Source organism: Uranotaenia lowii, chromosome 1, assembly GCF_029784155.1.
Source record: "Uranotaenia lowii strain MFRU-FL chromosome 1, ASM2978415v1, whole genome shotgun sequence".
Taxonomy (NCBI): Eukaryota; Metazoa; Arthropoda; class Insecta; order Diptera; family Culicidae; genus Uranotaenia; species Uranotaenia lowii.
Window position 1 is genome coordinate 94,437,638 of NC_073691.1, and position 24,355 is coordinate 94,461,992.

Here is a 24,355-nt window from a genome sequence, read left to right on the forward strand (position 1 = left end):
TAGATACGTACATAGGAGTATGAGGAAGCCAAAAATATTATTATAACGACGAGAGGCGTTGTGCCGGTACATAAATCGGCTCCGTACACTGCCATTGCAATGATGTAGTAAAAAAGGGAATGTTCTATAAAGTCAAAAGATCTTCAGGCCAGGCGTACTGACTGACGATGGTTTGTAATGAGTCGTATACGATCGTATACGTATTCATATGTGTCTTTCTATGAGTTTTTTCCTTCATCCTCTTGGCTGTGCACGTATCGTTTCGGCTTTTACGCTGGCGAGGAAAATGTTTAGAAATATTTTAAACAAACAACAAAAAATGTTTATAGTAAAATCCTATTTATACCTTTTCAAACATTCTCCGTATGTCTAATGGGTAAGTTAACGCTACACCGAATTGCGATTAAACGTGTAGTACTTTCGGGACGGCTTGAGTACTTAGTTCTTCTTGTGCGAACGTCTTCTGTGAAAGCCGGTAAAAATAAATGGATGATTTTTTGGCGTTAACAACAACGACGGCACGTCGAGCGAACGAGGCAAGTGTAGGCCTACATCCATGCGAAGCGATTCATCCTGATTAAAAACCCTTTGCAGCATCCGTGGTTGGCAGCAGCGTCTTTGCTTGCATCAGGATTTTATTTTAATATTGCCAAATTAGACCTGTCCGGATGATTAATTAAGGTTCCTAAAAATAAGTAATTGTAGCAGCGAGCGTAGCGTAGCCCAGCAGCGTTCAGTCCGACAATATATGTGTGACACTAGACGACCAACGTTTTGGCAGCTGAACGGTAAATAAATTTACATTTCGGTACTCACTCATGTGATACTTTCGAGGATGATGTGCTTCATGCATACTATACTATACCTACCTACTCTTAATCCATACTAGGAATTGAAAACGTTGGTTTTTTCTTGTTGTCAAACGCCGGGGATTGTACGTGCAAATTTGATTAGCTTCGTTCGGCACGATGAGATTTGAATTGGCAAAAACAGCCACCGTAAAATCTTAAAAAAAAGCTGAAAAAAAAAAATCAGAGCTTGTAGATTATTCTTGGAAACAAGTCTTAGGACGATTCTGGTATTTGATGTGTACTCAAAAAGGTTTTACTGAACATTGAAATCATTCATGAATCATGTCTCATAATCAAAAAACATAATTTTAAATTTTAATCTCAAATTCAGTCATGACATAACTACACAATTCATTAGCGATTGCTATTTTCGTTCTCTTCACTTATCATATTCCCTATCGGGATGAAAATTCCGAAAAAAAATCTTTATCCGGGAAAGTATTCATTTCTGAATAAGTAAATGAGCAATTACTCATTTAGCAGTAAAATAAAGCAGTTTTAAACTTTATTGAGTCCCAATAAATACTTATTTCAGAGCAATCTGGACTCAGGAAACAACATTCAACAAAATCTGCTGTGAATTTGATACTTCAAAACTGGAAGATCAATATTGAAAATGGTAGCTACACAGTTGCTATGTTTCTGGATTTTAAGAGAGCATTTGAAACGATCGATCGGTTATTGCTGATAGATGTACTACCTAGTGATAGTTGGTATCGATGATACGATTCTTAACTGGTTTGAGAATTATTTGGGTAACAGAATGCAAAGAACAAAATCTAGTTCATCTTATTCGCTTTACAGATAAAATAACTTAGGTGTCCCACAAGGAAGTTTCTTGGGTCCATTGTTATTTATGCAGTACATCAATGACATGAAACAATGCTTACAGTACGGTCGTCTTAAGTTATTTGCGGATGATCCAGTCTCCTACTGGAGTGGAAATAATCCAGATTGCTCCGATTGCTACTTTGTAATTCTGATCAACTAGGTATGACATTAGGTTTCCGCAACCGCTTTTCACTGAGAAGGAAGTTACAAAAGTTCTGGGCACTCACGATCCATCAAAAGGTCCAGGTCCGGATGGAATTCCTCCGTCGTTGATCTCGAGAATTGCAGTTTCCCTCGCTAAACCGCTTTGTCTGTTATTTAACTGATCAATCTCAGCAGGCGCTTTTCCGAGCCTTTGGAAAACCGCGTCAATTACACCGATTCAAAAGTCTGGCAATGCAAACCGGGTAGAGAACTACCGACCGATTTCAATTCTCTGCTGTTTTTCCAAAGTGCTAGAAGTCCTGATGTACAAAAAGTTTTATGCGGCAGCTTTTCCTTTGCTCACCGAGGTACAGCACGGTTTTATTAAAAAAAGATCAACGTTGACCAACTTGAAGTGCTCTGCTAGTGATTTACATGCCGCAATGAGTAAAAAAAATGCGAGTGGATGGATTCCTTATACATCGACTTTGCCAAAGCCTTCGATAAAGTTCATCACATTGCATCATTCTTCAGTTGTGCAAGAAAAATCTAGGCGCTTTGGATTTCCAGAGTGGGCAGCTAGATGGTTATATTCGTATCTATTAAATTATCGAGGTTATATTAATATTCGTGGAACACACTCCACCGTGTTCGAAATACCGTCAGGTGTTCCACAAGGTAGTCACTTAGGACCAGAGCTTAAAACTATCGACAGCCTTGTGTGAATGTGAAATTTCTCTCCATTCAGAGTCTTCCGTTCTCGTTTCCTTCATTGCCTTCTCTCGCTTAAAAAGCTCTCTCTGACTGACAGCGTTTACAATTTTCTTTCGCTCATCTTCCCATTCGTTTTGGCCTACGGTCACAATCACTTCGAGGACATGACTGTGAGCTGTGATGCAAATTCAGTCATTCTGATTTTGAAAGAATGGAATCCGGTTGAGAAAAGTTGATCGTTGTTCCCTGCGCAAAGCTATCAAATTAATAGCGGCTAAACGGTAAACGATAGAAACTTGATGTCTTTGAGAGAATTTATTTACGCAACAAGATCTTTCATATTCTATTTAAAAATAAATGATTGATTCACATAGAAGGGAGATAAAAAATATTTAAAAAAATACTTCGTGTATACACCTGATTCCTTTAATAGATCTGTAGATAGAAAATAAAATGAGAATTTTTCAGTTTTTGTTAATCCTCTAGAATAGAACTCAATTTTTTGTTTCGTTGAAAAATTCACAAAAGCCTAGTTTTATGATTACAAACAAGCTTTATTCTACGAAAAACTTTTAAGTTGAGACAGAAATTTTGACAATTGCATGTGCTTATGTGAAGCTAAAGAAATTCACCTTCAGTACTTTTTCGATTGTAGTGTCTATAAACTTCAACCAATTTCCCCAAAATTTTGAAATATATATAAACCCTGACCCATAGTTTTAAGTAGTTTTTGTTGAAATTTTTCCACAAATAACTGAGATATTTCAACTTATTCTAAAAGTAAATATTGTACATATTTTTCGAAAGGTTGTCATACTTTTCCAACCCCACCTTTACGCAGGGTTCATGTTTCATCTCTCCCACCTAACATAGGAATTTGTCTTCTAAAAATATCAATCTAGAATGGCGGTAACTTTTTAACCTCACTTCCAATAATTTTTTAGATCGTAAAACTCCTTGACCAAGGATTTCTGAGGCTACCAAATTGATCATTTTTCGAAAAATAGGTCAATTTTTAGTTTTCTCATATTTTTAAACTTCTCTTAGCTGTTGCTTTTAACAACTGCTTGTCAAACCATTTGCATTAGTATGCATTAGCATATTTAGGAAGATTCTGCGAAAAAAGTAAATAAAAATAATTATTGTGTTTGGTTTTATGGCGATTTTAGTAAACCCCGTCTTAAGGCGGGTTTGGCACTAGAAGGTTAAATAATATTTTTTTTTCGGATAAGTTTCAGGAAATCAGTATATTGATAAAAAACGTCCAAATTGCTGAAACACCCAACTTTGTTGAACATTATAGAGACAAGAAGAATTTATACCAATGCAATGCCCCCAATTATTACTTCAAGAGTATTTTTTATTATTTGATTAAATTATTCAAGTTATCAGCTTTTAAATGATGTAAAAACAAAACATTAGATTGCATTAGTTTATTTGCATACATTCAATCACTATTGAGTTATTTCTATTGTTGTTGCTGTTGTATCATTCATTTATTGACTTTTTCTAGGTGAAAACGACTCAGTTTGCAATTCATCTAATGAAAATTAATGTTTCGTGCGCCTACATCGTCTGAAAGCTAATAACTTTTAAAAATGAATCCATTAATAAAAACGTACGAAAGTTGATTGAAAATAGGCATTTTTAATTATAGAATTAAAGTTCTTTTAAATGCTTGAAACTTTTATATTTTTCATCCGATTCCAATAATGTCCGGAACAAAGTTTCTTAGAATTGCACGATCTACAACTTTCTTCAATATAAATATTTCTCGCGTGAGCTTTCATTACGTCGTATGAAACATATTACGAATTCACAGAAAACTGCTGCAAAAGTTATCAAAACAACTTTGAAATTTGTATTTCACATATAAATTTTTTGTCCAGGTTACAAATATTCTAAGTTGGAAGAAGTTGCGACTAGTTTATGTCTTTTTTTGTAATTTTTTGTAGTAAAACCCTTTGTTTACATTTTTTTCATACGACGTTTCATACGAAAGCTCACGCGGAATTCCGGTGTATTCAGAGCAAATTTTTGTTCGTGATTCAAATACCAACCTCGAAATATATATTCAAGATTAACATTGCCATTTTGTTTGATGTTTAGAATTTAATTTTAGAATGTCGAATCTTTTCATTCAGAATACAAATTTGAGGTTCGGTTGACAACTGGGATTAATATTCGTGATTAGGATTCAGACTCAGAATACTTCTCATGGCTTCAGTTTCACGTTCCAGGGGAAAAAAATTAGCAGCATCTTAGAAGATGAAAGTTCTTGTCGGCCGCTTCATGTCACAATTTTTCACCCACACATTCTGTTTTGGTCAATAACTCACCATCGCCATTTGCCATCGGGTGCACAAATTCGACTGTAATTTTTCATTGTTTTCGCAAGCAACACTCTTAAAATCGGAAAACTATCTTAGACGTCAAAAAATTACGTGCGTATCGACAAATAATTCCACAGCCTGCTTTTCCTCACATCGAGAGCTACGTAGTTGAATTTTTCGGGCTTTTCGGTAGATTGCTCTGATATCCTGCTTAAATAAGACCCCTTTAAAACACCTTCCGAAGCAGCTGGAAGAAATAATACCATATCGAAAATATGTTATTTATATCGTTCTTTGCATATGTATATCTGAATGACCTTTCCTAGTTTTAGAATAGATTACAATAACATGTCTGTGACGATATGTTTATTTACGCAAACGAAACCCGCTAGAGAGCACACTTCTCTTCCATATCCCGATGTTTTGATTTCCAAGCGTCAACGACGCATCCAATATGGTATTCTGAAGTCAAATCAATCTCCAACGCCTACCGCGCCGATAATGTCATTCCGATTGGCGTCACCGCCGGGCGCGCTCAGCTCAATAAATAATTTGATGAGGAGATATTTGTTGATAGGTGGTATATTTAGGTATTGCTCGAACGCGAAAAAAAATCACCCTCCTGAATATTCATCAAGTAACCGAGAGTGCCGTCGTCGTCCGAGTGTGTAAATCAGAAATCGAAAAATGTACGATCCTTCGTCGTTTTCAGGATTCACTAATTAGCGCTGACCGATACCTTGTCAATCACATCGATCGATCGGGTTGCTACGGCTCCGTTCCATCCAATCATCATTCCAAAGACGTCACAGACTGCTACGACGACGGCTCTAGGTATTTAAATACCTTTTTTTTTGTTGAAGTGCCATAGAACACCCACATCTCAGTAAGCGCGTTGAATGAGAAGCAAAACGGAAATGCAGTTGGTGTTCATTACTTTTTTTTGAAAATCTCATTTTTTGTAGAATCCTTAAAATTTACCTGCAGTTTTCAAAAAAATACTTTTTAATTTGTGGTCAATGGCTTACGATACAGACTTATACATTATTCGCTGTCAAAATTTTCCTGATTCTCGTATTAGGTGCACCAACTATTATTCCCCTCCCACCGATGTTGATAAGCTTCATTTATTTGTAATGTATTCAAATGACAATGTGCCTAAGTTTATACAGTGCTGCAGTGTCACCTTTTAAATGCCTACCTGGAAGTTTGTAGTGGAAACGGCGACGATACTTGCATACTGATGATGATACACCAGTTAGTGCTCTAGCAGCAACTAGGTAGTTATAGGCAGACGTATATTGACCACAACACCCGGCTCGATGTGGTGGCTCGATCTCTTCACTGTGATTAATTGGAGAAAAGTACCGCAAATACTTCTACTACTACTCAATTGTTTTCGCACAATAATAATTTACATAGCTACCGTAATCAGAATCTCGAAAAAGTATGTCCTCTATAGAATGTTGGTACAGTTCAATCAGAGCAAAATGTTACCGAAGTAAGATTAATGATAATAACAATGGCAGTTCACTACGAAACCGTAAAGCGTCTATTCGAAATAATAGAGCTCAAGAGTTTCTTCTTGTAATCATGACTTTGTCTGTTCGCTCCTCCCCCTTTCGAAGGAAGTTCTAATTTGCTTCTCTGGAAAGTTACTGTCGAATTTTTCATTATTAGCTCACTTTTATCTGTTGTTCTATCACCTTTTCTTCTATTTTTGTTGTAAATGTGTTAATTCATATTTTTATAAATTTGAAAACAACTAATTATGAGCTGGGGTTTTTAGAGGCCGCACTCTTCTCATCTTTGTAGCAGGTAGTAGATAATTTTAGTCAAGTTTTCTTGCATCCGTTGTCAATAATGCAAAAAATGAATTTGTACTGTTATTCATATTTATGAAAATCAACATGCAAATTTATTTTGTTTCACGGAAATTTCATTGCATGTGAATGAAATAAGCCTAAATAAAAGTCAATTTTAACAATGGGGGATTGATGTACCATTGATGATGATCATGATCAAGTGGTAAAAATAGAAACAACATTATTGAAAAAATGTATGTTATCATAATAAAAAATGTTTAGTATCCCTCCTATTCGAGCAAATGGAACCAAATTGGCTTGAGAAGATATATGTATATTAGAAAAGATTCTATGATTGTTTGAAACTCCTTCTGATTAGCATCGGAAGGATAGCAAGAGCACCCATAATGTTATTTTAATCACTTAAGAAATGATCGAACAAATTTGGCACAGAAGGGATTGGGGTACGAGAAACATTTTCTTGATTATTAAACAGGGGGACTCTCATTATTTTTGGAAAGTGATCAAGCAAATGGAACCAAATTTGACTTGGGGGTGGAATTTTATACAAGTAAAACATTTATTGTGGCAGAATTTTGGAACTTATGAATAAATCAATACAGAATCTTAATTTTAGATACAAAATTATGATTGGAAAACAAATTATAGGACAGTTGTTGAAAACAGAAAAGAATATTTGAGAAAAAAAAGAATTGATCTCTTTTGTAAAATTTCCATTAATTTTAGAAGGTGTAGCAAAGCACATTGGGTCAGCTAGATAAAAAAAAATTACCAAAACAATATATGGCAATAATGATTTTTTTTTTCAAAAAGAAAAGGAAAAAACACAAATGGCAAGAACGATACAACAAATAATTTAAAAAATTAAAAATTAAAACTTGAGTTATAAAAATTTGCAAATTGTAGAACTAGGATTTTATGGCAAAATTAAAACAAAAATTTTACTAAATGGCAAAATGAAAAAAATGAAATTAAAAAAAAAGCGAATTGGTATAAAAGTAAAAATTATAAGGCATAAAATAACGAAAAGAAGCTAAATTTAACGTTAGTGCGGAATGACCTCTAAAGTGAAGAAAATGAGTATATTGAAAACATAATTGGGTAAAAATACAATCGCTGGAGAAAATACGATAAGGTAACGTAGGGTTCAAGAATCGGTCGAATTAACAATTGATTTTTTAAATTTCAATAATTATGACAAATTTGAAAATTTTATCGTTTATTTCAATTTCGTCGTTTTGGCATTTTTTTCAAGTTTTCAAATTTGTAATTTTTTGCCAATTTAGTTATTATTGACAATTTTGACAATTTCATCATTTTTTTGTTGAATTTTTTTTTGTTAAAATTGACAGTTTTGAGAAAATTAAAACAGAACAATGAAAATTTACATAAAACTGACATAAATTCGAAAAATTCAACAAAATTGACAGATAGGATAAAAATTTAGGAAATTAACATAAATTATAAAATTTAACAAATTGACAAAATTAACATCAATGAACAAATTGACAAAAATGACGAAATTTGCCGAACTGACTAAATTTTAAAAATGAGAAAATTGAAAGAATTAACAAAAATGACAAAAACGAGAAAAAGACAAAATACGAAAAAAGATTAAAATAATCAATTTGACCAACTTGGTGATTTTTTTTTAAATTACAAAACTGACACAATTGACAAAATTGACCACATTGATAAAATTAACTAATTTTACAAAACCAACAAAATCGACCAAATTGATAAAACTGACAAAATAAACATTATTGACATAAATGAAAAGAAGTAAATTTTGTCGTTATTGTAATTTTGGTTTTTTTTCAGTTTTGTCATTTTTGTTCTTTTTAGTCATCTTTGTATGTTTTATCATTTTCATAATTTTTTAATTTTTCTCATTTCGGTCATATTTGTCATTTTTACCATTTTTGTCATTCTTGTCATTTTTTTATCATTTTTGTCATTTTTGTCATTTTTGCCATTTTTGCCATTTTTGTCATTTTTGTCATTTTTTGTCATTTTTGTCATTTTTGCCATTTTTTTGTCATTTCTGTATTTTGTATTTTTTCATTTTTGTAGGTTTTGTAAGGTTTGTCATTTTGGTTCTCTTTGTCTATTTTCAAATTTAAGTTATTTTTGTCATTTTTTGTCCATTTTTTTTTTTTTTTGAATTTTTGACAGTTTTTTAATCCATTTTCGTAAAGTTATCCCATTTTGTCAATTTTGTCATATTTGTTAAATTTGTCAATTTTTTTTCATTATTTTAATTTTTGTCAACTTTGTGTAATTTATCATTCGTGTCTTTTTTGTCAGTTTTGTCATTTCTGTAATTTTTGTCATTTTTGTCAGTTTTTCTAGTTTTGTCTTTTTTGTCATATTTGTCAATAATTTCAATCTCGTAGTTTATGCATTTTTGGCAATTTAGTAAAGTTTTTAAAAAAGGACCAAATACAAAAAAAAAAAGTTAAAAATTACCAATTTGACAAAACTGATGATTAAAAATGACGAAACTGACAAAATTGATAAAATAAACTAATTTGACAAAACTTAAAAAAATTACAAAATTGACAAGAAGGACAAAATTGACAAAATAAACATAATTGACATAAAGGCAGAAGTAAATTTTGTCGTTATTGTAATTTTGGTAATTTTTTTTTTCATTTTTATTGTTTTTGTCATTTTTGTCATTTTTGCAATTTCTGTCAATTTTGTAATTTTTGTCATTTTTTTTTTCATTTATGTCATTATTGTAATTTTTTTAAATTTTTGACAATTTTTTAATCAATTTTGTCACTCTTTTAATTTTTGTCGTATTTTTTCGTTTTTGTAAGTTTTGTAAGTGTGTCTTTTTGGTCATATTTGTTTATTTTTGTCAATTCTAATATTTTTGTCAATTTTGTAAATTTTTTTAAATTTTTGACAAATTTTTAATTAATTTTTGTAAAATCAACTCATTTTGTCAATTTTGTCATATTTGTTAAATTTGCCATTTTTCTCATTATTTTAATTTTTATCAAATGTGTGTATTTTTCATTTTACCATTTATGTGAAATTGATGTATTTTCTCATTTTTGTCTTTTTTGTCATTTTTGCCATTTTTGTCATTTTTGTCAATAATTTCAATTTCGTCGTTAAGGCATTTTTGGCAATTTAGTTAAGTTTTCAAAACAGGACAAAATACACAAAAAGTTAAAAATTACCAATTTGACAAAATTGATTAAATGAAAAAAATGACAAAACTAACAAAATTGATAAAATTAACTTATTTGACAAAAGCAACAAAATTAACAAAATTGACAAATTTGATAAAATTTACAAAATTGATAAAACTGAAAAATAAACATAATTGATATAAATGACAGAAGTAAATGTTGTCTTTATTGTAATTTTGGTATTTTTTTTTTCATTTATGGTCATTTTTGTACTTTTTTAAATTTTTGTAATTTTTGTCAATTTTGTCATTTTTTCATTTTCGTCATTTTTGTCAGTTTTTTTTTTTTAATTTTTGTCATTTTTATCATTTCTGTCAATATTCTTATTTTTTTTTAATTTTTGAAAAAATTTGTATCAATTTTGTAATTTTTGTCTTTTTTTTCATTTTTGTCGTTTTTTTTTTCATTTTTGTAAGTTTTGTCATTTTGGTCATCTTTGTCTTTTTTGTCAATTTTGTTATTTTTGTCATTTTTTATCAATTTTGTAATTTTTTTTAAATCTTTACAATTTTTTCATCCATTTTTGTCAAATTATCCCATTTTGTCAATTTTGTCATATTTGTTAAATTTGTCAATTTTTTTCATTATTTCAATTTTTTGTCAAATTTGTGTATTTTATCATTTTTATCGTTTTTGCCAGTTTTGCTATTTTTGTCAATAATTTCAATTTCGTCGTTTTGGCATTTTTGGCAATTTAGTTAAGTTTTCAAAACAGGACAAAATACAAATTTTTTTAAAAATTACCAATTTGACAAAATTGATGAGATAAAAAAAAATGACAAAACTGACAAATTGATAAAATTTACTTATTTTACAAAACTTACAAAATTAACAAATTTGTCAAGAAGAGCAAAATTGATAAAACTAACAAAATAAACATACTTCACATAAATGGCAGCAGTAAATTTGGTTGATATTGTAATTTTGGTATTTTTTATTTCATTTTATGTCATTTCGTCGTTTTTTTTTTTTTCATTTTTATCATTTTTGTCGTTTTGTTATTTTAGTCTTTTTGTCATTTTTATAATTTTTTTAATGTTTGTAATTTTTGTCATTTTCATCCTTTTTGTTTATTTTTTATTTTTGTTTCTTTTTGTCATTTATGTAATTTTTTCTTTTTTGATATTTTTGTCATTTTCGTTATTTTGGCCATGTTTGTCATTTTTGTCATTTCTGCCATTTAGTTCATTTCATGTCATTTATGTCAATTTTGTTAATTTTGTCAAGTTTGTCATTTTTATGTAATTTTCGTCATTTTAGTCAGTATTTTTTCATTTTTATCATTTCTGTCATTTTTGTATTTTTTTTATTTTTGACAATTAGCCCTTTTTGTCAATTTTGACATGTTTATTAAATTTGTCAATTTTTTTCATTGTTTAAATTTTGTCAAATTTGTGAATTTTACCATTTTTGTCATTTTTGTAAGTTTTGTCGTCATTGTCATTTTTGTTATTTTTAGCATTTCTTTATTTTTTTTAAGTTTATTTTAATTTTTGACAAATTTGTTTTATCAATTTTCGTAAAATTGACCCATTTTGTCAAATTTGTATATTTTAACATTTTTGGCATTTTAGTCTATGTGTACATTTTTGACAGTTGGTTCTATTTTTTATAACCTTATGGGTTGGTGGTTTTTTGTGGAGTGATCGCATTAGCTGTCGGTCATTGCCCCGGATCCAGACTTTCGGCTCCATCCTGGAATTCCGCCCCATTGCGTCTTTTTCGAAGCCCGCCTATGGTTGCTCATTTGTGCGTTCGGTCAGCGCCCTCTGTTGATCAGCATATTGCCCGTCCATTACCTTGGCCATTATTTGATTATGGCGTCGATGGTGTAAGGTACGGTCCGCCTCCACTCCACACAGCGCCTCCTGTGCACATTTACGTTTAGGACTACGACGATTCTCACTGACCTTGGGCTTCTCACACAACGCACTGGTTACATTTTTTATTTTTTTATGTTGTCAATTTAGTCAATTTCGTCAAATTTGTCATTTTTGTCGAATTTGTCATTTTAAAGACTTTTGTTAGTTTAGTCAATTTTGTCCATTTTCACAATTTTGTAAATTTCGTAGTTTTTGACAATTTTGTCATTTTTGTCAAAAAAATCTTAACAAAAGGTGAACATTTTCGATGAATTTAAATTTTATTTTACTTCGGCTTTTTCCGTCCGAGATCTCTAAAAAAACAAGTAAAGTAAATTTTTGGTTTGCTTCTAGAATTTCAAACATTTTTTGAACAAAAATAATGATAAATGCTAACGGTGCATTGAGTTTCAAAATCTTGGCTTCAAGTCTTGCCATTGAAAACACACCTGTTTTCTGTTAATCAAAACAACTTATTTAAAGGTTTTGTCTGGAATCAACGGAGTGTTTGAGCTGTTTATTGTACTGGGAAAAGATTCAAAATCATTTAGATTTTTATAGATTTATTGAAGTGTCGTATTCCATTTATGAAAATACACTTCTTAAATGTTTGCTCTTATGTAAGAACTGTTTGCACATTTTTTGTAAAAGTAACCACAGAGCTTAAAGCTGGAGTGCGAATGAGAAGCATTTGTCTGGTTTGTTTCAATTTGCTTCCACGAACGAAATTCTCTCCTGTCGTTCGTGCTCAGGACAAATCTTTCTGAGCACGATCGGCATGTCTCCGTGTCGATTTCGCTATCTCAGAGCAATCGGCGAAGGATGGGACTTACAATCACTATCGTAGCATACAATGTAAGAATTAAGTCCCTATGATTGACTCATTTACCCCTTGATGCAATCCAATTAATTTTACTATGAAACAGGACTTGAGTCCCAAAATTTTAAATTCTATTCGGCTCAAAGCTGACCTGGAATACAAACCAAATGCAAAAAAAGTGCTAATTTGCAATTTTGACAACTTTGTCATTTTGCCTTGATCACTCACGGGAAAAAATTATACCAATAAATCAAGCCAATCGTCAATCGTGCCTATGACGTCATAAAAAATATGACGTTACATTTTGCTTGTTTTTTTGTTATTTTGTTATTGCTAGCAAGCCGTACACGTTTTTTTTGGAGTGCTTTCTTTCTTTTATAGATTGAAGAGAGAAAAAAATTGAGATTTGATCTTGTATTATAAACATTTGTCCAAATATGTCATACGTGTGGTAAAAGTTCATAACAATTAAAATAAAATAGAAACTTTTACTGTTAAATGTGACTTGTATGTGGCTACCTTTTCGATTCTCAGACTTATGATCCGGTAAAAAACATTTGTTTTTGGTTGAAATTTTTTTCACCTTTAAGTTTTTATAACGCGGCCCTTTTTCTTATGAAATATCGAATCATCGTTCAAAGTTCCAACATTTGTAATGAAAACAACTTATGGATCATTGAAACTCTCATTGACAGTTTCTACCTTTTATCGTTTTTGAGCTGGAAGGACTTGTTCTTATTTCTAAATCTTACTCTGACTACACCAGGATGTGTATCACAGATCTTTCGTCATGAACCCAATAAGCCTAACCATTAGGTTCTAGCTAGACCTCACGTTTACAAAAGCAAAAGGTACTGCTTAATGAAAAGTGCAACAGAAAAGTGTGGGCGTTTGAATGACTCTAGGTTGCTGCATGGCTGGTGGAGGAAGTTGGGCCCTATCTCTAGCTGAAAACCACCCACGTGCCTAATCGCCAGTCCCCGGTGTCTCGTTTGATGATGTCCAATGTATGGAACTAGAGTAAAAAAAGGAGGAAAAAAAAGTACAAGTTAGTGCGCGGCGGCGATTGGCGATTACTTTATTCAATGAAGCCAGACCGCGCGTAACGTAAAACCTAACCTAACCTATATCGCAACTGTTATTATTATTAAACACACTGCTGGCTGGAAGCGTACCGATTGAGTAGTTCCTAAAATGCGCCGGGTGACACAAATTGAAACTGGGAGAAGACTGGGAGGACGAACAGAGTGTTAGTGAGGATTTTGCTAGCTTATTCGTAAAGTACATACAGCACAGCAGCGCCGCCATCAGTCTACTTGACATGAGTAATCGAGTATGTATGGACGGCATTGATTCAGCAACGACGAACGTGTATAGCAGTAGTAGGCGTGTTTGAATTGTCCACCAATCCCATAATCCATCTAAACTAGTGCAGCGCCAAACGCCAAACAATAGATCTATTGAGTTTCCCGTTTTTTTTCCTACGTGGGCACTTCACTTCACGGTTACGGCCATCCCCAGACAGCCCAGATTTCAATGTGCATTTATGTAGTTACCTCCTAAAGCTTCGACGACTGTTGTATGTAGGGTAAGAGTACAGAATGTTCGGTCGTTTTCAGTGTTCAACACACCGCACTGTAAGTACTCCGAAAGGCATTTGTGCCTTTACCCTTGCGAGCGAGGCAAACAAATAGGTAGTTTGTAATGGGTCATCATAATCGGGTAATATATTTTAAGCAGTCAATCGATTGGAAGCAATTTAGTTCTCCATTTCGCTTACATGCATCAGTGCCAACTGTGATTGATGAGCGCTACTCTAAATGGTCTATCAAGTTTTGTGTATTTACCTACATAATAGGTACACGTTGATTTGTTTAGCGCACAATTTGTTTGTTCAATACGTGCGGTTGTTTCCAGCATCAATTTTTACGATGTCGTCTGTACTGTAGAAGACTCAAATCTTAGTTTGGAATTAAGCATGTTGAATGAAGTTAGAAATACATATCTAGGGCACACGTCTGCTTGTCAAAGTCTAGACATGATTCTAGAAGATTATAAAAAAAACATTGTCAAATAATCATATTCTTAACTTTACCAAAGTTTTATCCTCTATTATTTTTTTCTTTGCAACCGATTTTGTTTTATACATATGTGATATGTATGTATGTATTCATATTTCCTTTTCGCATAATTTACACTGTTATCACAATAAAAATTTTCTAAATCAGTCGCTTATCACGTGCTGACAACCCGCATGGAGCAGTATCATACAATAACGATCCCCATTATCTTCTTCCCAAAACACCCGAAAGATTCGCTTTATAGTTTTAGGATAATTAAGGAACGATTATGCTTATCGTTTTTTCATCAAAGAGAATCGTTTAAAGTGTGTCCACGATGAAATTGCCACACACAAAATTGATTCGCAAAATTCGAGTTTTACTCCGATTGCCATCAAATTTTCAGGGATTTAAAAATAACTAATAAGCTTCATTTAAGCATTTTACTTGTATTTTATTTACAGTCCATACGCAAATGCCCGCACCTTGGCTTTAACCCCGGCCATAAGATTCTGCACAACCTGCCCAATCAACCATGAAAACATTGTAAACCTTATGTAATGTAGTAATGTAATTGACCTTATTGTCTGCATACCACTTCAGCACGTCCTTGGAGAAGTGGCATCAGGCCAAATCCGGCCAGAAGATTGTTCAAACGTTGTGGGCCTTCAGGAGGCCTCTTTCGTGTACACCTGTCCGTTCATCGTGTCCTGGGTCACGAAAGGTGCACTCCGCTTCCCGCTCGTATAGCTGGCTTGCCAAACCAGCAAATTATTCCCAAATTTGGGCATCTTCAGAGTGCGGAAATACTCCGGAACGCTGAACTTATCCTTGGCCGTGAAAAACAGGTTGCCGGGGTTCTGTTTGAAGTCGGCCTTAACATATGTTTCGTCGTCCATGATGCAGCATTCAACTTTCGTCAGCATGTTGAGGTACAATCACTGATCACACTGACATGACACTTAGAACAAAAATTCAAACATATTCTGTCTAACTTTTTTTGTCAGATTTTGTAGGTTCGCAATATCAACGGCAGGTGGCGAACCTGAAAAATTTGACAAAAAATTCCCTGTAGGAAAAATGTACCTATTTAGCCCGATTTTATCGTAGGAATTGCCTGTTTTTTTTTAAAGTTTGGTGGCATTCCCTAACTGGGGTAGCATTTTTTCTAATCGATCGATGCGCACTCTGGAATCGATATTGCGTACTGTTGGAAAAATCATCCAGAAAACGAAATCGAGTGTCCAGTCATTATGGTCAGTGGTACAACTTCCTGGCACGGGTTTGGCGGCCTTGTTCTGCTTCTCGTCGCAATTAGGGGCCTTTTGTACCTTGAATGTTAGTTTTGGCCTTCTGGACAAAATTTCGGCTTAGGTGCAACTTCTCAGCCACATCCCGAATGGAGGCGTGTTACGAGTGTAAGACTCTTTTACTAAAGATGGCGCTATCTGTGGCCAAAAGAAGAGCAATCATAACTTGAGTGTGAGCTTGTGCAATAGTGGTCTTTCGCCTCGCACCCTAAGACTAAAGTAGCAATAATATCGACTTACATTTCTACTGCATGCATGACTCGCTCGCACAGTGATATGTTCATCACGGAATCGCTGCTCCAATCGTTTTGCCGAATTCCTGGAGTTTCTTAGGCAAGATCAAGCTTCCGCGGTGAATCTCCGCCTCTCCCAGCGCACCTTGGCCTCCTCTGCCACTCAGCAACTTCAGCTCCAATCGCGGTACTAGCGATGCCTATATTCGCACTTGTCTGCCTCCTGTGCGGAATACATACATAGCAATGTGAAATGAGGCACAAATTTTCGTTTCGTTTTGCGACCTACCTCTGTCTGAGGGTTTTTCCCTTCTTCACACGTGTCGATGCTTCCGCCGGTCGTCATGAGCAAGGTAATGAAAATCAGGAATTCGATCCTGCCTCCTAGAGGGTTTTTTTCTGAGACTTCAAAAAACGGCTGCCACTTTCGAAAAACTACGCCGCGTGGATGAAGCGCACCAGCGTTTTCCCTCCATTTTACTTGTCGACGTTTATACTCAGCGGTTTTTCTAACCGGGCAACTTGAAGTTGTTCGAGCGTCGAGAAATTTTCTTGCGTCGCTACACGCTCGTTTGCCTTTAGCGCAAATTCCTTCACGCAGTGGGTGAATAACTATGTTTTGGGTGCTTTAATGCTACATCTTATTGCTCTATACTCAATTTTGCTCAAAAACGTTACAGGCGTTCGAGTTTCGGTTGAAGGCTCCAACTACGCGGTTGTGATTTTTGGTGTTGTACGGAATACTTTTACCTCCACTTCTGGGTTTCCGATCGGCGGGCAATCGTTCCCCGAACCGCTTAATCATTCGCGACACCGTGGAATTCGCGATTCCCAACGTTTTAGCGATAGAACGTTGCGAGAGATCCTTGTTTTCGTGATAAATGTGCAAGATTTTATCACGCACGAGCTGTTCTTTCGACTTCATTTCCGCGAGTTTTGATCACAGGACTTTAAAACTTGCAGGATCTAAACAATGCAAAGTGCAAAGAGTCACAGAAGTAGTTTAAAGCTGTCTATAACACCAAGCCCTTAGCTCACATTTTCACCATCTCTTCGTTTCTTTTACTCAAAGCGCTCTAGCTTTTACCTTTCAACCTATCAATTTTCATTTCTGTCTGAATTACTCTCTAATCAAAATTATAATTTGCCGATATGCCATAAACGTAAATAAGAAAATATCCCAGCGGCGATCAAAATAAGATAACTTAACTCTTATGTGTTACCTCCGAAATCTTTGTTGAAGACCATTCGTTCCAGGTCCTTGACGGAATTCTGACTGGTTCGGTACATCGTTTCCAAAATGTGTTCGGGAAGGCCACTATCTGAAAGAGTTTTCGGCATTTACTTAATCGGCATCGTAGATCAGCTTTTGCGATACCCTAAGAACGGAAGCTAGTAGTGAACTGAAGTTTTCCTTTGTAGTAATCCACCCACATAGATAGGGAAGCACGTGAGGCAAGATGACGCCCTACAATTTGGAGCTATGATAATCTTCGTGGATAAAGCTCGAAGTTTGACCCCCACTCCCGATGAAACCGGTGCCAGCAGAGTCTGTGGAACTCCGGCAAGACGGCCAACCTTCAATGTAGTACTCTCGGCATTGGGCAGGAAGTTGAAGAACTCTTGAGATTCGACACCTTCGATGCGGACGGTGCTTCGATGAGGACGGTGCTACGCTGCAATCTTCGTAACACTCCCAATTCTGAAGCTTCTTGATTCCCGCATACAGGCTGTGATTAAACGACATCACCGCTTCCGGTAGAAGTACGTTTCGGAACGTTTCCTGGAAAACAAAAATGTCGTCATTTTCAGTTGAAAATATCCCAGATCCTTCCTATCGCCCGGTACGACTGTCTCCGGTTTCTCAGCTTGTGTTGAAGGTGATGACTGTTTTGTATCATTGGCCTTAGTCGGAAGAGAGGATATCCATTTACCGGATCTGTTCTGCTGCATCGAGGGTGAATATCCCGCTGCTGGCTTGCCCGACATTTTGTTTGTTTATTGCCCGACTGTTCGAAGGTGTCATAAGACTCATACTTGGAGCATAGTAGATGTACTTTGCCGCACTTGTGGCCGGAAACTCTAGGTGCACCGAGGTACTGTGAGACACGAGCCTTCAAGGGTATTGCGGACAAGCGCAGCGTCACGGATAAGTGATTCAAGACTGTCGTAACACCATCATCGTATGCCAATAGTTCCTTATCCTCTTCAAGTTCATTGTCAGATTTTGCTGCGGTATTCTGCGATTCGAGCCAGCGCTGGTACAACGTTCGCTACACCGTTTGGTTTGATTTTGTTGTTGCGGTGTCGAGAGAGATAGCGTTCTTGTCAGATGGGTAGGTTAGATGACGCTGGGCGATTCTTTAGATTCGGGTTTCACGTCGGACAATTCTCGTCGAAGAAGCGATTCGTTTTCTATGATCCTGCGGCGAATCGGATCTCCCGTGGATGAAACGAATGATTCTGCATTCAATTTGTTTTGAAGCAAACTTTACATGGCGATAGTCTCTTCCGCCGGAAGTCTGATGCTGGCTTTGGTGCTGCTATTGCCGCGAATGTCTCGACCGACGAATTCCCCTTCCGGATTATCAAACGGTGCTCCTCAGTATTGTAGGGTTGGCAATCACTGAAAAAATAATTGGTACAATTCAAAAAAAGGTTTGCGGAAAACATGGCACATGAAACCTTAGATCTGATGACACTCGTTCTGCGTATTATTCGGGAAACAAAGAAGTTTGGATTTATTCAGTTGAAATGTTGGTTATAGCAATTGTCTATTATCTTGACGAGTTTAGCCCCTCAGGGAGCAAATTTACTAACACTACAGGCTGCACAAATGGTACCTAGACAGGGTTTTAGCGAAACGAAGTAGTACGATCCCATCGTCAGACTTTCACGTAGAGTGCGTCCGACCCGACAAAGAAAGGGTTGGACCTTCTCGCAGAGGATCTCTGGTATGAAATACGTCATTTGCGACACTTACGCGGCACACAATGGGCAGAGATGGGAACATCGAGCTATCACAAGGAGAGGTTGAGTCGCTGGAAGACAGGTCAGACCTTAGATCGCGAATATATAAAAAACTTTTACCGCTATTCGAGTGCGATTACAGTAGTTTGAGATCCAGTGTATTTTCGATCAACTGTGGACAACAAGGGCGTCACTTGGGACACTTTCTTTTCTTCGCTGTCATGAACGAGCTTTTGGCCCGAAAATTGTATCAACTCATTTGTTGGATACGCTGTCCCAGTTTCTTCTTAACGAGAACAGTCTTTCGTGAAGCATTTTAGAACAAGATAATAAGGGCATTATAAATAATTGCACGAGTCAATGTGATTACAATCTTCATTCACACAAAACGAGCATCTTCCTTTCTATCAGTTTATTTTAATTTTCATTGATTGATACTGCAGAGGCACGATTTGAAATCATTTTTGGGATCAATTTTCCAAAAAAAAAACTGCCATTTAGTATTGATCAAATATAAGAGTGGTGGTTCATTATAAATCCCATAAAGGGAACCATAAAAATACAATGAAATAATGGGTATAGGAACACAAACAAGTTAAGTAAAAACCGTCTGCCATGATTTCGTATAAATAAAGTAGGTAGATATAGGTACATACAGACGCTCCCCGAACGAAAGCCTCCTAAGGACACACTAAGAGCCGGGGACCTGTCGTTCGCTTTATCAAAACTTTGCTCCATTCACCCCGACAACATTTGTTGTTGCGTTCGCTATTCCAGCTGGTATTCACGTAACCATTTATAAAGATATTATCTACATACCGCTTTCCCGGAGGACGGAGAACGGGCGAAGAAAGTGGGTGAAGTCAACCCCCAGAGCTCTGAGTAAACAGCATTAACTCTCGGTCCCGGTACCGTTTGTTCCCGGTCGGTCCTACCTCAACCTTCCCGAGCTTCGCTTCGGTCCGGACCGCCATCACATTCACTGGTGCAGGGGTCGTGTCGAGCTTTTTTTGTCTTTCAAGGACGAATCCAGGGCCACTGCCACGCCATCACCGACCCTTTCTTTGCACATTCGCCGGGTTTGGCCTCGGTCTAGGTCTTGGTAAATCGTTGACACCATCGAAACAGCAGCAGCGGCGAACTTACCTTCCTCGATTGATTCCACTAACGGAAACCCGACCGAACCGATCCCGAGTGTGCGCATTTCCTTCCGCACAGATCGATGTGTCGGTATGCCGGGTGTCCCGGTACATTTCCAGCAGCAGCAGCAGCTCAGTCAGCTTTCAGCGACTGCCGGCTATTGTTGTTCGTTCGTGCCGCACCAATTCGCGTTTATTCCGGTTCCGTTCGGGTTTCTCGATTGGGTCATTCCTCCACGTCCTGCCGTCGTCGCTGCCATTTTCCAGTGATCCGTGACACCGGAGTAAAAACCGTCAACATAGTAAGCAAGATAGGTCGTAGTACGACCCACAATCGCCCGCCACCACCCCCAGTAAACCCCACACCACACGTGCTTTCCCTCACTTACCCGGTTTTTGCTTCGCCACACCGATTTAGCCTAGCTCGACGGTGTTGTTTTTTTTTTGCTTCCTCCATTTGTGGAATCCGTTCTGTGTCGCTACGTGGAAACGACGCACGGCAGCAGCAATTTTTTTTCGAAGGCAACTAGATCGGTGTGTAGTATAGGTTATGTACTTTCATTCAGAGAATTCGATGCCTCTTCCTCGGGAAGAGCATGTGCAGCAGCACAGGAACCGTAGGAAGTACAGAAGTCCAGTCGACGCCATTGGGTCACGGGCAATGTTATCTATCTGTGTGTGTAGTTAGGTTCATACATAGTTCGGCGCTGCTATCAGTTGTTTTGAACTTGGAAGCGAATATCCTTGAAAAACATCATCCTGGAATTTTGTGGCATTAGTTAGTGTGATGTACATGGGGAGTTTTTTTTTGTTAGGTGAGTGAGCAGGGATGGGCCACCTCTTGTCGTGTCCGTCATCACCTTGTGCTCTTCTGAGGTTCAACGAAGGACATAAAATAAAATAAACTAGACGTGGGTGTTTGGGGTGTTTTTGGATGTTTTTTCTTCCTTGTCTCCACCATCCCGTTAATGTGAAATCTATTGGGACTGCAGCAGCAGCAGATCCCAAGTGCGATAGCTGGTGAAGATGCCGATGATACTGGCCAAGAAAGGAAAGCGGAAAGTGTGTGATAGCGGTAGAAAATTTGCTGAAAATAAACCCACCCGTCTGATTTTCCACTTGGCATATTTGGGCGTGTACCGAGAATTTGTTCGCAAAGAACGTCGCATTTTTATCGGTTACTCTCGGAATCCTAGTTTCTCTGGTAACATGATGTCTAGGAAATCTGGACCAAAGAAGGATGTACCTCCTTCCAGGGTTTATCTCCCAAGTGGGGTTGTCTTTTCCAACCTGAATAAGTCGACAACTAATGTCGAAAATCCAATAAATTTACTCAAATGAAATCATTTTAAATATTGCTTTAGAGTTAATTCTGACCGAATATAGTGTCACGAAAGTTGTTCCAATAAAAGACATCCTAATTAAAAGACATCCTAATTAAAAGACATCTTACGGTATCACCTAGTTTTTGTATTTAAAGTACCACTTTGTACGAATGCCTTGAAAATATTATCCTGATGTTATTCCTGATCCTGATACTCATCATCATCCTACGGAGATATTGAATTAAATTACTGAAAATTTGCCTAAATCCTGTTCCGTATCTCATCAGAAGAAATCATCCTAGAATAAACGAGGCAAATGAACAAAAATCCGTCATTTCATGATTTTTCATGATTCGATAAAAATCAATTTTAGTTTCCCTACTCAGAAAAATATACAGAATAAATTTAGTTTTTAATCTAAATAAATTGATTGTGTTATTCGAAATATATGTAAAAATATAGATTTTAATGCGGATTCAAGCTAAACAAGAAAAAAAAACCTTTAATTAAAACCATCCAATTCTTCGAAAATTGATGGATTTTGCACGAGCCTTCAAATGATTTCCTAACACGGACATCTCTTTGAAAGCTTCTGTGGCAGCGTGCGTCTCGCTGGCATTTCTTGACATTCGTTGGCAAAAACGAACGAAAGAATATATTTAGGAATTCAAAGGAATCAAAGAAAAAAAAAATAATGGCAAACAAAAGAGTAGGTAAGAATGAAAAAGAAAGTGTATCAGAATCCAGACCCAGGATTTCGATTAAAATAAGGTTCCGGGTTCAGGTCAAAATTAAGTATTAGGATCCGGGACCAGGACCGAGAGCAGAACGTGGGATCATAAATTATGATCCAAGATCAGAATAAAGTTTAAAGGATCTACAACTCGGGATCAGGATCAGAATCCGCATTATGATCACGGGTCAGAATTCAAAACAAGGATCAAAGATTAGCCTTAGGATTAGGGATCAGGGTTCGCGATCCTGCATCCAGATTGGAATCCGCGATCAGAACCCTGGATTGCTATCAGAATCTGCGATCAAGGTTCTGAATTTAAGATCAGAAACCGGAATCGAGTCCAAAATTCAGGACCAAGATTAAATCAGGGAATTAAGGATTAGAATCCAGATCTTGATAAGGATCAGGGTCCATGATCTAGATCAGAGTTCTGAATCAAGATCAGAATCCGGGGTAATACGGTCAAAATTTGGTCAAGGGAAAACGCGTGTAAATCGGTGAAATCGTTTATTTAAAAAATCAAATTAAATTTCTTTTTCAAGTTTAATAAGTATAAAATTCAGGAAAAATATTTAGTTTGAGTTAGGCTTCCGCTTTTCCAAATCCGAATTGCCGGGCCTTACGCTTAACCCCTGCCATCAGATTTTGTACAGCCACCTTGTCCACCTTCTTCGCCGCAGATAGCCAGTTTGCCTTGAACTGCTGCCCGTCCTTAGCAGTTTTTTTGGTCTTCTTTAGGTTCCGCTTGACAATAGCCCAGTATTTCTCAATTGGGCGGAGCTCTGGCGTGTTGGGAGGGTTCTTGTCCTTGGGAACCACCTGCACGTTGTTGGCGGCGTACCACTCCATGGCCTTTTTACCGTAATGGCAAGATGCCAAATCCGGCCAAAACAGTACGGAACAACCGGGTTTCTTCAGGAAAGGCAGCAGACGTTTATTCAATCACTCTTTCACGTAAATTTCTTGGTTGACAGTCCCGGAAGCTATGAAAATGCTGCTTTTTCAAGCCATAGGTACAGATGGCTTGCCAAACCAGATATTTCTTTGCGAACTTTGACAGTTTCATGTGCTTGAAAATATCTGCTGCCTTTACCCTTCCTTTTGCCGTATAGAACTCCTGTCCCGGAAGCTGCTTGTAGTCGGCTTTGACGTAGGTTTCGTCGTCCATTACCACGCAGTCAAACTTCGTCAGCATCGTCGTGTACAGCCTCCGGGATCGCGCTTTGGTCGTCGTATTTTGTTTATCATCGCGATTTGGAGTCACTACCTTCTTGTAAGTCGATAGTCCGGCTCGTTTTTTGGCTCAATGCACGGTTGTAGACGATACACCCAGCTTATTTGCGGCATCTCGGAGAGAGAGGTTAGGGTTTCGCTTGAAACTACCGGCAACTCTCTTTGTCGTCCCAGCGGCTTTCGGTTTTCGATCCCCCCCCGATCCAGACTTTCTGGCTGTCGAAAAACGTTCCCCAAACATTTTAATTACATTTGTAACGGTTGATTTGGCAGCTTTAAGCGATTTCGCCAGCTTTGCCTGCGAGTTTCTCGGATTTTCGCGATGCGCGAGCAAAATTTTGATACGCCGCTCTTCTTCCTTGAACGGCATTTTGACAACTGAAGAGTGAATTCCAAAATCAAAATAGGAGCAACATTCTACACACACACACACCTTCAAAATGAGGGGTGTTCAAGTTTTTTTAATGCAAAATTGAAAGAAATACGTCAAGTTCATATTGACAAAATTTTGACCGTATCACCATTTACGGATACACGATCTTAGATCAAGATTCAGATTCAGGCACCGAGAATGTGGGATTAAGATTAAAGCTCAAGGACCAGGATCGATATAAAGGATCAAGAATCCAGAGTTTGGATCCAAGATCAGAATCCGCATTAAGATTTGGGATCGAAATCCGGGATCAAGGTCCAGAATCAGAAACGGAATTTAGGATCCAGGATCAGCATCAAAATTTGAGATTTGGTTCTGCAATCCTAGAT

General features: G+C 36.5%; 1 protein-coding gene across 3 annotated transcripts in view; it reads left to right on the plus strand.

Annotated features, from left to right (window-relative positions):
• The window catches only part of LOC129747619 (ataxin-1), a 151,581-nt gene that overhangs the window by 85,078 nt on the left and 42,148 nt on the right, over positions 1 to 24,355 (plus strand). The window contains exon 1 of one of the 3 annotated variants that reach the window (XM_055741929.1): positions 20,451 to 20,601. The exons of the other annotated variants lie outside the window; for them this stretch is intronic. The gene's annotated coding sequence lies outside the window, so the exon portion shown is untranslated. Of the gene's footprint in view, positions 1 to 20,450; positions 20,602 to 24,355 lie in introns of those variants that run through there. 3 annotated transcript variants of the gene reach the window in all.